The sequence below is a fragment of the Podarcis erhardii genome (assembly GCF_964252035.2).
Source record: "Podarcis erhardii genome assembly, chromosome: 2".
In the NCBI taxonomy this organism is placed as follows: domain Eukaryota; kingdom Metazoa; phylum Chordata; class Lepidosauria; order Squamata; family Lacertidae; genus Podarcis; species Podarcis erhardii.
The window spans coordinates 86229148-86241483 of record NC_138498.1 but is presented as its reverse complement, the minus strand read 5'-3'; the positions used below and the strand labels follow the sequence as shown (position 1 = coordinate 86241483).

The window sequence follows — 12336 nt, the reverse complement described above, 5'->3', positions numbered from 1 at the left end:
ACAAATTGAGTGAAAAGTTATTTATGGCTATTAACTTTAAGAGCCAAAGTTACTTCTTGATTTAATGAGGACTTCATGTGCATGTTTAAAACTCTCCCATGAAAAACAGTGGTATATAAAGGGCTCAGTTTCTGTTAGATTGTGCCCTTAAAATAGTCTACTGCCTTCTTATGAGGCCTAGGCAGGCTCTCTCTTTGCTTCAAAACTGCTGCATTATTTCAGTGATTTTTGAACTGCTAAAATCCTAAGGCTCCAGCTGGATCTGAACACTTCTGGCTCATGAAATCTACATTCTCTCAAGTGACTGAAGATCTAATGGCATGGTAACAAACAAGTCAAACAAGTGAATCTTTCAGAGCATGTGCCAGATTTTCCCAATCCCAACAGACTCTATTGGGATTTTGAAATGTTGCCTTCATATTATGCCATCTCCTGTAATCCAGAAAGCTAATCAATGCTTTGAGATGCCACAGAATGTCTTGTCTGTTTTCAAGGATGCTTCACAAATACAAAATGTCGCTGCTCACATTTTCAAAACAAAGGGATATACTAGCAAAGCTGATCAGAGCCTTATTATGTATTGGTTCTGCAGAAGAAATATATATAAAGCAAAGGAGATGGATAGCATTATTCACACAAAACAAGCAAGGAATAATAGAAGCAAGCTGTTGGGCTGTAAAGAATTCTCCAGGCTTATGTGCATTATTAAAATGAGGATTCAGGAGCACTTCTAAACTGCTAGCTTGCTGTGTCAGGGGAGTGCAACCTCATATAAAATAGGCTGAACACCATCTCCCTGGACATAGCCAGGAAATGCCCACAGCACCTCCATCTTGTCATGATTCAACTGTAGTTTATTGGCACGCATTCAGCCAGCCTTTGCTTTTTCTTATATGATTCTGCCAAGACATGCTGTCTAAACACAGTTCAATTACATTCTGTTTAGTATAACTTTCCATATAGATGAAACATCAACAGAGTAACATGCCATCACCTTCCAGTAGGGGCATTCTTTGGAGAGCCTTCCAAAGTAATTGTAAAGGCCAACCCCTTCTGAACATCCCCAAAATTATGTAAGGATGTTTTGGTTTGGTTCCATTTATGAACTTCTGGAATACACAACTGCCAAGGTCAAGATTAACTGAAGCTACTCTGATGCTGAAGTAACCATGGGAGGGCAATCACACAGGCATGTCTCTGGATTAAATATAAGATGGGACTAGCACCTCCAAAGATCCCCTGATGCTTGTTGAAGTAGTGCAATCATGAGCTATAAAATAAAATCAGGTACAATTTTTTATTATGTTTCATACTTTCCTCTGAATATTTTATTTAGAGCACATTCTATGCAACCTACTGGGAAAATGGGTAGTCAAACCTTTTCAGTCTCATCCTCATAATGCAGCCAATTATATATATTTTTTTCTTTCAGATGCCTATCAATGTCCAATAGCCTCTAGCACCTTAAGAATTACAGTAAACAGTATCTGAAAAACTAGGCATTGTGCCCAGGTAAATTTCAAATATGGAACAAAAGCCAAGGAGAGGAAATGAAAATGCCAACAACAACAACAACAAATTGAAAAAGTACTCTCAAACCACATTAATAATAAAAAAGAAATCCAAAGCAGATTTTCCTCCTTTTATAGCTTATATGAAATCGCATAAAAGGATTTTATTAAAACTTCAAATAGTAAAAAGCAGAATTACAGACTTCCACATATTGTAACATCTTCGGAGTCCATGAATTTCTTCAATAAGCAGAACGGAGGCCTCCAAACAGAGCAGGCAATGGGGGAAAGAGCCTTTTAAACTTTTAAGTATAAAATGTCTTTAATAAAACGAATATATTAAAATGACTTATTTGTCAACCAGCTGTAATTGCGTGATGTGCTATTTAAAAGATTCAGGAAGTGTCAAATCACCTTTCGGATTTATGTAAAACGTGCAATGAACTTTTGGGTTACAATGTGTGTTAATCAGTAGTTCCTGTGAAAGCAAATTCAGGGTGGTAAAAACAAAAATGAGATTGCAGAGAGCTCTAAAAAGATCTCGCCAAGCTGGGAGTTGGTTTCAGACTTCATTCCTGCCACTGAGAGCATCACCTGAGCAGAGTTCTGCTCCCAGGATGCTCTTGCCAGTGCTTTTGCCAGTTCGTTCCTCTAGTTGGAGCCTCCACCGGCCAACTAGTGCCCTCTCACACAGTTCCAGAGGATCAGGGAACCTACCTGAAAAGTGTGGGAGGTGGTGCTGGAGGCTACAGCACTGGAACAGGGAAGGAGCCTTTATATCCATCTATGGAAGGCAAAGTCTGGATCCTGAGCAAATGGGCAGTAAAGGTGTGGTTCAATGGCACATGAATGCAGATGTCAGACTCTTCAGTTCAGTAGCTGGGGCACTAAACCAGCATCACGAGAAGCAACCACAGCAGATACCTTGCGAAAGCAGGTGTCCTTTTCGCCCCAGAATTATACCGTGACTCCTGCTGTGTGCATAACCCTGTTCAGCCGGGATTGCAACTGGCAGTATTGTAGTATAAAGAGATATGGGTCTTCTGTGTGTAGTACAATACAGGCTGTAAAGAATGTGCCACATGCACCAGCATCAAAGCTGCCATGCGATCAGCTCCGTTGCTGAAAAATGCAGGAAGTAAAAAGACAGCACACCAATAGAAGTGGAGAGGGCCCTGAACGAGACTTACATTTAAATAGAAGTTGTTACTTGCTTACTGTATGTTTGGGATGGATAAAGTACCTGTGGTGCTAAAATGAAAATGTAATGCATGCCAATATGTACAAAACCCCTCCCATGGTAGGATAAAGGGCCATAGCTCAGTAGTAGAACCCATGCTTTGCATGCAGACAGTCCCAGGTTCATTCCTCGGGTCTCCAGGCAAGGCTAGGAAAAATCTGTGCCTGAAACCCTGGCGATCCACTGCCAGTTAATGCAGACAAGGCCGAACTAAATGGAGCAATGGCAGCTTCCTGCACCCTAGGTTAGCCCATGTTCTAATAAAATGCCAAGGTCTCGGGTTCGATCTGTTTACAGGCCACTTGCATATTCCTGAATTTCAGGGGGTTGCACCAGATGATTCTCAGGGGCCCTTCCAACTCTACAATTCTATGATACCTATTTCCCATTTCTTCCTCGATAGCCCTGGGTATGCAAGGAATGCAGAATCACCCTCTGCATAGTTTGGATTAATGCCATTGCAGACACACCTCTTGTACTCTGATACAACCATAGGAGAAATTAATGAGCAGCAGCTGGCTGGCGGCCTGCTGTTCATCCTGGATTAGTTCCTGAAATAAGAATGGCCACCTGAGGAAATTCCATAGTGAAGGAGAAAGGGATCCCAACTGTGCAAGGTCATGTCAAAATATAGATGTCCCGGTCAGCCGTGGCTGCTTGCTGAGAATTCCAAGCAGTTCTGCCTGTATGGGAACAGCCAGAGGCAGGTGACCCTGTTGCTGCATCTCGCTAAGGACTTTGCGGAAGCACACATGCTAAAGCCAGCAACATTTTCAATTGCAGCCTTGAACAAATGGCATGTTTACATATAATTGTTCTAGCAGGGTCATGTTTGCTTGTTGGTATACATAAAGGTTTGGTTCCCCAAAGGGAGTTCACCACATGACAGTTTCCTTTGAGTCATAATGGAAATGTCATTCCCCTTTCTGGCAATGTTACATTACACCGGGGAACGGGGCGGGGGGTGGCTATACTTGCTACGCAAATAAAATTACCTTCTCTTTCTCATCATCTTCCACAAAACAGGAAGTAAGAAATAAAAGTAGCCACATTGGCCTCTGAGATATGTACAGTACAAGGAATAAATACTTTTTGCCTATTTCCTGGACACATACCACACACAGGCTTACTCATGAGACAATTACAAGAACTTCTAATTTCCCTGTCATGTAATGAAGAGTTGGAGCCCTTTCTTTCCCCCACTTTGAATCCCTTCCATTTCTGCCTATGGGATATACTGCTATATTTGGGTATTGCAAATATTTTCTAATGGTACATCACAGGATGCCTGCTTAAAACTACTTCAGGTGTGATAGCCCTTAATATTCATATTGAAAAGATGAGTTGGCAACCAACATTAGGTATATTAATCTCTCCATCTTTGAAGCCCTAGCACAGGGGTGGCTAACCCATGGCCCACGTATTCCCCCAAAGTTTTTATGGTTCCCAAGCCACCCTCAAATTTGTTGTTTTCTAATGAAGCTAAGGGGAAAAAATGACTGTTTCCATGCCCCACCCCCCGTGATGCCAAGCCCTTTGTCCATTTTTCTTTCTTTCCTGAGTGCCCTCACAGTAACCCCACTGTGATACTAAAAGTATTTTGGGAGGTTCCTGAAGGGCTCCCAAAAGTTATCCTTTAAAATAACAACTGTCTACTTCCACAGATCCCTTGCTGCGAGTCTGTTCTTCCAAAAGCTTTTTCTTCCCACCCCCCAAAAATGTGCGCTTTCAAAAACCCATGTTGATGTGCAACTCCCAGAGAGTCCTCCATGAGTCAATGTGACCCTTGGCCCCCAAAAGGCTAGTCACCTCTATCCTAGCTAAAGACGATGACTTGTGCTTAATTCATGTTGTAATTTTGCTTGTTTACCTTATGATGCAATTGTTTAGTTGTTTTTCTGGTTGGCCACTGAGAGAAAAGGATGCTGGCTGGACTAGATCCGGCAGGCCTGTTCTTATGTTATTGAAGACAGCTATCAAGTCTCCCCTTAACCTTCTAACAAGACCACCTCTTTCAACTGTTTCCCGTCACCATCCTCCGGGCACACACTAGGGCAGGCGACAGGGGGCAGGGAGACAATGGGGAGTGGTAAGAAGCGGGGGGGGGGGGTGTTCCAGGGACATCCTAGGAGGGGGATGAATGCTTGGAGGTGGGCATGTCTGTAACAATGGCACAGCGTTTCAAGCGACTTCTTTTGTGTTCTCAGTGCCAACTTAGTAAAGCCTGTGTATAAACCCATCATTATCCTGGCTACCTTCCTCTAGATTGTTATTGTATTTGCATTGTAAATGTATTTCACAAAGAATAAATGCTACTGGGGAAAGGAGGTGGCAGTTGGCAGTTGGTTGGTTATTCCATTAGTTCATTCTTTGAGAACGTGGGAGTGTGGTGACTTCAAGCAGACGCTTTCTGAAGGAGTTTGTGAGGACAGTCAAGTTGTGGATAAATAACTCACGCACTGCTATGAAGGAGTTTTGAAAACAAAAGGATTAAACCCTCTCTTGGACTCAGGGAAGAGAAACGCATTGTATTCATATATGAGAATATTTGTTGTTCAACTGCTGCCAACCTGACAAGTAAAGATTTATTTTCAAGTTTGTGTAAAGAATATGTCAATTGGTAAAGTATGAGACTCTTAATCTCAGGGTCTTGGGTTTGAGCCCCACGTTGGGCAAAAGATTCCTGCATTGCAAAGACCTGAACTAGATGACCTTCATGGTACCTTCCAACTCTATGATTCTATGATTTTATGACGAATATCTAACACGGACTTGCTCCAGTTTGTCAAAATCCTTAATATGTGACATTTAGAATGGGACACAGTACTCCCAACTCTTTCTATTTCTATTTTCTCAATGCAAGCTGCCTGGGTAGTTTTGGGTCAGTCACTCTCTCTCAGCCTAACCTGCCACACAGGATTGTTGTGAATGTAACATTTGTTTGTTTACTTGCTTGCTTGCTTGTTTCACTGCATTTATCTCCCACCCTTTTCTCCAAGGAGCCCATGGTGGAATATATGGTTCTCCTCTTCCTCATTTAATCCCCATAACAACCCGTGGGGAGGGGACCATGCCCACCATCCTAAGTTGTTCCTTGCAGGAAAGATGAGCTAAAAATAAAAACCAATCAATCACATAAAATGCACATTACTGCTATCTGATTATAAATGCTTTTAGCGATTGTGAGCGTGGAACTTGGAGATGCTATTTATTTGGATTAACCAGAAGCAAAAACAGGGGAAGGCAGAGTACGATTCTGTATACATCAGGCTTGGTGGCTGCCTTCTCAAATTCAGAGAGTAATTGTAGAAAAAGTAATGTGTGTATCAAAGGGGCTTGGTTTGCTGTGAGCATGATCTTACTTGAATATGAGAGAACTCCTGCCTAACCCAGCTAAGTACCCAACATTGCCATTTACTTAAAAGGCATGTATAATGCAAATGGGACCACTTGTGTCTTCTGTGTGTGTTAGGCAGGTGCTTAAGTGCTTTGCTGGAAGAAACTGTACTGGCTGCGCTGCATCATGTAGAATCAAACCCCTCATGCATACAAACGGCACATCTCACTCCCACTATATTTGCATGAATGCAATGAACCCAAGCTGGTATGTTGTTAAGAGGGTAAATGATGCCAGGGGTGTTTGGGGTGGGTGGGGGTGGTTGCCTTTTAATAGAGGAAAGAAATCAACTGCATATAATTAGAGAAGGGTATATAGTAGGTGTTGTGAGAACAATGGAGGAAAGAAGTAGAAATGAGTGGGGGAAGTACAGACTGATGATAGATAGAAAGACCATAAAGAGGGGGTGAGAAGACAGTGTTGTGCCTGCCGCTACACATTCACAGCAGGATTTGCAAAGGATTACTTCATTTTGGCATCCACAGGTAAATAGAATTTATAAGATCCTTCTGCTCCACTTCACTGCAGCAACCTCTTTAATTGCAGAAGGGTAATTTGATTTGTGAAGAAGATTTAATCAGATGCATGTGCCAAGCCATTTGCAATTCTGCTGAATAGGCGCATGAAGATCTGCTTCACTGATGATGACAATGGCAATGTGTAGGAAAAAAATTATGCAAGAAGCAGTATTAATGTCAAATCTGGGAAATATGGATAGGACAAAGAAACATTAAGAACGAGCCATGTCTCTAAGTTAAGGTAGCAGGAAACTGCTAGGAAGAGCAGCAGACAAAGGAAACAAGGGGATATGAAGCATGAACAGGAAGAATTTGCATGTGTGGGGGAAATCCCACACACAGAGCGCTCCAATAACATGCAAAGTGGCTTGAGAAAGGGACATCCAAAATGCTCACATGATCCAGGTGACCTGCTTATAAATGGCAGAGAAGTCATTAACCAGTCTCCTGGGAGAGATTGGACATTAAGGAGAGGACCAGGTTACTGGAAGAGATATGATTCTTGATACCCAAGGATGGATGCCAGGAGCTGTAGCACAAAGCATGGGTACAGGCCGGAAAAATATCAACCCTGCAGATTCACAAATACATTTTTGTGTGTGCGTCAGATGCTTTGGCCCCAGAAGATAATGTTGAAAAGCACTGAAAACCACTGTGTTGGATTTTGGACCACACTAGACTGGTGTTTTTTGTGGTTACTGTATATTCTGCAACATGTCAACAGTGCAATGACAGTGCATTAGTGGTGGGTTTATAATGGACACATCATTTGGCTTTATTAGTTCTGCAATGATTCGCCAATGTTACCACATTATTGCCATCTGGAAGGACACTCTTGCACTACAGCACGAGAAAAGCTGGTCAAAAAAAATAATCTGGATCATTTGTGGTATAAAAACATGCAAGATGTAAACAGGAACTTAAATGCACTGATTGGAAATGAAGTAGTATAATTGCTGCAAAACTTTTGCAGGCATAAACATATAACTGCCCCACTACCATCGTAATCACAAATCATCGGGAAAGCACAATAGAAAGGGTGTTTGGAGGGGCTCTTTGTGTCATTGCTACCTCTCACTCTTGCCACCTCTCACCCTTGTTCAAGACCCAAGGCTACACAAAGTATGGAATCCATGAATGTCCATGAGATGCTCTGGATTCTAGCAAAGAAAGGTCTCTGGGATATTATTATATTATATTATATTATATTATATTATATTATATTATATTATATTATATTATATTATATTATATTATATTATATTATATTATATTATATTATATTATATTATATTATATTATTTTCCTAGGGAGGGACACGGTGGCGCTGTGGGTTAAACCACAGAGCCTAGGACTTGCCGACCAGAAGGTCGGTGGTTTGAATCCCTGCGACGGGGTGAGCTCCCGTTGCTCGGTCCCTGCTCCTGCCAACCTAGCAGTTCGGAAGCATGTCAAAGTGCAAGTAGATAAATAGGTACCACTCCGGCGGGAAGATAAATGGTGTTTCCATGCACTGCTCTGGTTTGCCAGAAGGGGCTTAGTCATGCTGGCCACATGACCCGGAAGCTGTACGCCAGCTCCCTCGGCCAAAAAAGCGAGATGAGCACCGCAACCCCAGAGTGGGTCACCTTTACCTTTACTATAAATTCCTAGAGAAGAAAACAATATAGAGAAATAGGAGCTACTCTCGGATCCTATCATTACTATAAATCAACACATATGAATGGCTACAGAGCAAAACAGGCACTCTAGTGCTTGGCCTAGACAGAGCATCCTTGAAAAGCATCTGGCCTTGAAAAAGTCTACTTGCACCTCATAAGTTAAGCTAGTTAACACTTTAAGAATCGTGAGCATAGGCAGCATTTATCTATAGTTGGGTGGTCCTTGACAAAGGTGAATGTGACATTTATCTTAAACAGATGCTGGGTGGTCCTTGGCTACAGCATACAGTGAATAAGCAAATCCTTCTCCTTAAGCAAGAAACACATGTAGCAGGGAATCTCTACCAGGGCGTAGCTGACCCTAAAGACAATAAAACTAATGGTAAAGCTCTTACTGGGGGTCTAATGACATGTCTACATGGCTGTGTTCCACACTATCATTATGGCACTAAACCAGAAGCAAGGGGAACACATGGAAAGCATCTCCTCCAAACTAGATATAATTTTCATCCCCTGTGAAGTCAGAAAGTTGGTTGTGCAGATTGGGTGGCCAGTACTGATATCTAACCAATTCCTTTTTGCACTCTGACTGCCAGGAACAGAAGAGACAAAATATTGGCATCGCTGTCCAAATACACTGCATGAAACATACGGTCAAGCCCTTTCCATGCCTCATTCTAGTATGCCACAATGGAACCCTTCGTGTGAGCATTAAAAACAAACAAACTATGCCCACAAGGCATTCTCACAGCTTCCCAATTCTTTCTTTCTTTTTATTTTTCGCATTGATATGTTGTAATAAATAGATTTCCTTTTTTCCTTCCTGTTAAAGCTTTGCCAATGGTCTCTCATATCTCCCCCATCCAATATTATATTTTGTTGTATTAAAGGACACCATCCGCTGGAAAGGCCTTGTGTGCATGCTCCATCGAAATGAATGGGAGTGGCTCTAACTGCCAAATTTGCTTACATAATCCCCATTTAATTGCATAATCCCAGTTCAGGACCACAATACCACGGGGACCACCTGTCTCCATATTAACAGCTCTGGACCCATCATCTAAGGCCCTTTTTTGTGTGCCTCCTACACAAGAGATCCAGGGGGTGGAAACACAAGAATGGGTCTTTTCTTCAGTGGCTCCCTGCTTGTGAAATAAGCTCACCTGGGAGGCTCACCTGGCACCTTCATTGCATATATTTAGGCATTTCTCTATAACCAGAACTTTGGCTGATTAACATTATATGGTCTTTAAATGTGTTGAAGGGGGGAGGGTTCTTGGTTTGTGTTTGCTTTATTATGTATTTTGTGTTCTCATTTTGTATTTTTACGAGGGGAACCGCCCTGTGATTTTCAGATGAAGGTTGGTTAATAATAACAATAACAATAATAATAATAATAATAATAGGAACTATGCAATGTTGAACATGTGCTCTTATGTAGCTTCCACTCCTTTCAATGAAGGTTGTATGGGAGGACTTCTTGGTCGGTTGTATTCAAAGTAAACTTCTGAAGAATCTTTGATATTACATTCTAAATGTTCTAATATAAATAAATAAGTACATTTATATATTTATATTTATATTTATAAATATTTTAGAAGCCGGAACCACACTGGGGCAACAAGATACACTGTATTTTTCTGTGTATAAGACAATGCTTTTTGCTTAAAAAAAAAAGGCAATAATTGGGTGTCATCTTATACACAGATAGTGAATGCAGAGGGGGGACGTGCGATTAATGGCAGGAGATTGGCAGCGGCAATTGGGCAGGTGATTGGTGGCTGCGGCAAGGCCTGCTGGCGACTGGCTGTGGCTGTGGCAATTGGGCAGGCGAATGGCGGCTGTGGCAAGTGGACGGGTGGGTTGTTTGTGGCGGCAAGTGGGCAGACAACTGGCAGCTTCGGCAAGGTGTGTGATCGGCAGTGGCTGTGGCAAGCAATCTGCAGTGGTGGGCAGGCGGGTGAGCGATTGGTGGAAGCGACCTCCCACCCACCCCCCAAAAAGCTAAACAACTTAATTTCTTAATTTTGGGTTAAAAAAAAATAGGGGGCGTCTTATACATGGGGGCGTCTTATACACAGAAAATTACAGTAATATGCTTTGCATTTCCTCCCGCCCCCAATTGAATTTGCAGGGGAATCCTGTATGTACCACTTTCAAAAGAATATAAATGCACTACAGAGCATTTAGTACAGCATAGGGAAACAAGGCAAATAATTACTGTAGTTTTGAGCACTAGAGGGCAGAGTAATGATGACTTCATTTGCCAAGGGTATCCACTGACACCTTTGAACAACCTTTCCTTCTTAGAAACCTGCTCTGTCATGTGCCTTTGATTGTTTCCTTCCCCATCAACGGGTTTTGACTCGCCTCTGATGTCACAGTCCTCTCTGTCCCGCTGTCACAACTGCTGTGAGAGGGAGCAGCACCCGTTTCCTGGAGCAGAGGAGGACTTAAATGAAGTGCCTGGAGGGAGATCTTAATCTCCTCATTGTGGATACAGACAACATGTTCAACAGATCTGTTCTTTGATGACATTTCCCCAGTTGCCATGGTGGGAGCCCTGTGAATACTGGAGAGGCTGTCAATCATTTCATTAGCCGCAGCGGTTTTTCAAAACATATTTCTGTTCATTTACATTTGTAACCTGGCCTGCACTACGTACTTCCAGGACTGGCAAGAACATCGATCCATCTAATTCCATAAGCAGATAAAACAACACTGAATTTTGTGTATGTTTTTAGCTGAAAGGACCCAGCCATTGGCAGCATGGCAGGCCCACAAGAGTTTTGTTGAACATCCATGCTAGTTTCCCAGGAAAAAGCCAAGCCATTGTCTTCCTTCTGGCAGGGCTTTCTTTCCATCTTCCAGCAGCTAATCCTCCCCAGATAAACACCGGAAGATTGGGGGGGGTGGGGGGAGCAGTGAGACAATGGCACAACTCCTTCTCTCCAGCAAAGAGCTATTCCTGCTCTGTTGAGTTGAGAAGGGAAGGGTCCAGCCCCCCCCCCCCTTTTTTCAGGCTGCCCCAGCCTTCCCTGCTGTTGAGATAGTTGTGGGAGGGAAACTTTGGGGATTTTAAAGGCTTTTTCCCCTGCAGGAGAAGCTGCAATATGTCACCAGATTTTCATTATACATTCTGAAGCCTATGGGCAATTTAGTGAATAAGCTAAAGAGTGCTGGAGGGCTGCTCCAGAGTAATGACCCCTCCAGACAACCTGTTTATTCAACAGTCACCCTGATCTGCTTGCACAAAGCTTATGTGGAGGTTGGGTTATATCTCCCCTCGGCCATGGCTCCTACTCGGTGATTTTGCGAAGTCTAGCCTACCTTACAGGTTGACATGAAAATAAAATGCATACTTTTACGCAGAGCACCTTCTGAGCAAGGGTGAGGTGAAATTGGCAATGAATAAATAGAATATTTAGGCACAATACTGCGCCAACTACATAAGAGTATGCTGAAAATGCACCTCTTTGCCTTGTCCATTGGCAACTATTTTGAAAGACCCAGCTGCTTGACTTCTGATTGAAAATTGTTCAAACCAATTTTTATATTGTGTTTCTACATTGTTGTAACTTGCCCTGGGCCATTATGGTGGTGGTAACTGATGATAGCAGATAAATAAATAAATAACATTTTATTGGGCGGGGGGTTAGAAAAAGTGTAGTATAAAAAGTAGCAAAACCAATTTGTGATAGCGACACAGGAAATATAGCAACATAGGAAGCAACCATATACTAAGTCAAATTGTTGGTTTATCAAGCTCAGTATTGTCTAAACTGACTGGCAGTGTCTGTCCAAAGTTTGAGACAGGAAGTCTCTCTGAGCCACAACTTCAGATGCTGGGAACTGAATCTGGGAGCTTTGGCATGCAAAGCAGATACTCGACCACTTCCCCATACATGTATTCATTGCTTAGCTTGGGTGTAATTGCCCACCAGGGCTCCACACATACATCTTCTCTAGTAATTCTTTCAAGGCATATCACTATGGCACTGACTGCATG

The 12336-nt window shown here is 42.4% G+C and overlaps 1 protein-coding gene across 2 annotated transcripts in view; it reads right to left on the bottom strand.

The window, feature by feature from the left end:
* The window catches only part of MGLL (monoglyceride lipase), a 163097-nt gene that overhangs the window by 88516 nt on the left and 62245 nt on the right, over window positions 1–12336 (bottom strand). Inside the window, exon 1 of one of the 2 annotated variants that reach the window (XM_081851033.1) lies at window positions 4622–4641. The exons of the other annotated variant lie outside the window; for it this stretch is intronic. The gene's annotated coding sequence lies outside the window, so the exon portion shown is untranslated. Of the gene's footprint in view, window positions 1–4621; window positions 4642–12336 lie in introns of those variants that run through there. 2 annotated transcript variants of the gene reach the window in all.